We start from the raw sequence: 1,938 nt of genomic DNA, 5'->3' as shown, positions 1-1,938 counted from the left end.
TTCTAAAGAAACACGACAATGTATAAAAGGCTCCATTACCTTGTACCTCACGTTATGGCTCCGTAGCAGACGTTTTTATAAAAATAGGCTAACGATTGGGTCATAACCACGAGACTTACTGTCTCATAGTAGAGGAATTACCGTATAGTACAGGAGAAGCTCTCAGGCAGTTTGGACTTCCATTAGCTGTTTAAGTTTAATTACTAATGTTAACTACCATTTTAGTGATCAATAATTAGCCTGTGTCTATGTTATCTCCTTACATATACCTACGCTCTCCGTCTCTGCTAGATTGGGAATGATTGAGATTTCTCTTGGCACAGCTACCAGAAGACTTCCAACTTTCAGACAGGTTGCTCACGTCACATCTACGTCTTCAAGCTCAGTTGGAGGCTGCTCAGTAACGCTCAGCCATCACCGGGAAAGATCTTCTAATATCCTTCACTGGTCTCCGTCCAGAGACACGGGATCTGGTGGTCCATTTTATATATAATGTCTAGGATCTGAACAGGGAGCGGTGGGTTTTTGTAAATCTCTCTCCAGGCTGTAGGTGGAGCCAGAGGAGCTAGATTCATTTTTTAAATGACCTGCTTCATGTAGTTCTACTGGAACATAGGGTCAGTTTCAGCAAACATGACAGAAAGTTAGTTTTATAAGTCTTACCTACTGCACCTTTAAATGTTTTTGTTTAAAAAAGGTTGCTGTATTGTTCCTCTTTATAGAGACTTTGTTTTCCATGTTTTGCCCTGGCCAGGAGGTACTTGGCTTAAAAAAGCAATTCAAAGGGGATACAATATTGAAGAAAGCTTGAGAAACACAGTTCCAGAGGTAAGAAATATGTTTTCCTCATAGTTTGTGTGTTATTAGACTGTGGGTGTGGTGTGCATCACCTCCCTATTTCTCTTATCAGGCTGGCGTGCTGTCTCCTCTCCGCTCGCTCTCCTCCCCAGGCGTCGATGAGTCAGAACAGATCCCCTCCTCGTCTCCTCGTCTCCCAAACTGACATCTGCATTTTTCGATATCTCCTCATACAGAGTTTTTTGTTGAATCAGCATCTGTGTGTGTGTGTGTGTGTGTGTGTGTGTGTGTGTTGGTGATTCCGATCTTCACAAAACTTTGCAGGTACTATCTATGGACCCTCATAGCCGATTTAGCATCTGTGCCAAATTTGGTGGCAATCGGCCATTAGATGGCGCTGTTATATATGGGAAACCTACTTTGTCTAACTCTTAACGCTTCCTGGGGTTAGAGTCCGATCTGCACGAAAACATGTGTATAGACTCGGAGGACCCTCATGACAAAAAGTTATCAAAAGAATTTTGATATCTAAAATAATGCGCAAGTTATGGAGGATCAACTTCCTGTAGGTGGCTGTCGAAACAGGAATGGTTGTATCTTGGCAACGGTTATTCCGATTGGCACAAAAATGGTTCAACAAATAATGTAAAGGTAAAATTATAATTCACTTAAGCTGAGAAGTTAACAAAAAATATTCCACTCTTCCACAAGGATAGTTTGATAAATTAACTTAACTAATTAAACAACATTAGGTAATATAGAGATGTCTGCTGTTTTCTAGCAAAAGGTACAGAGGGGATACACATTATATCAGGCCATTTTTCACCTGCAATAATGTGTATCCCCTCTGTAACTTTTGCTAGAAAAAAGCAGACATCTCCATATTATCTCAGGTTGTTTATTGTGACCTGGTAAACACAGAAAATAACTCACATGATGACAGGACAGACCCTTTGCATGTTAGAGGAGGGGATACACATTATATTAGGTGAAAAACAGCCTGATATTTTGTGTATCCCCTCTGTAACTTATATGGTAGACAGGTGAACAAAGCAGTTCATTGAAAAGCCATATTAAACTAAGTTAAATTAAAAGAGAAATCACAGAGAGACAGAGAGACAGAGAGAGAGAGAGAGAGAG

General features: G+C 40.4%; 1 protein-coding gene across 1 annotated transcript in view; it reads left to right on the top strand.

The window, feature by feature from the left end:
• Nucleotides 1–1,575, top strand: part of slc35a2 (solute carrier family 35 member 2) — a 39,960-nt gene extending 38,385 nt beyond the window's left edge. Inside the window, exon 7 of the mRNA XM_031293095.2 lies at nt 1,562–1,575. The gene's annotated coding sequence lies outside the window, so the exon portion shown is untranslated. The remainder of the gene's footprint in view (nt 1–1,561) is intronic.
• Nucleotides 1,576–1,938: the final 363 nt, after the last annotated feature.

Source organism: Sander lucioperca, chromosome 12 (genome assembly GCF_008315115.2).
Source record: "Sander lucioperca isolate FBNREF2018 chromosome 12, SLUC_FBN_1.2, whole genome shotgun sequence".
Taxonomy (NCBI): domain Eukaryota; kingdom Metazoa; phylum Chordata; class Actinopteri; order Perciformes; family Percidae; genus Sander; species Sander lucioperca.
The sequence above is the reverse complement of the archived record's forward strand: the minus strand, read 5'-3'. Positions and strand labels throughout refer to the sequence as shown.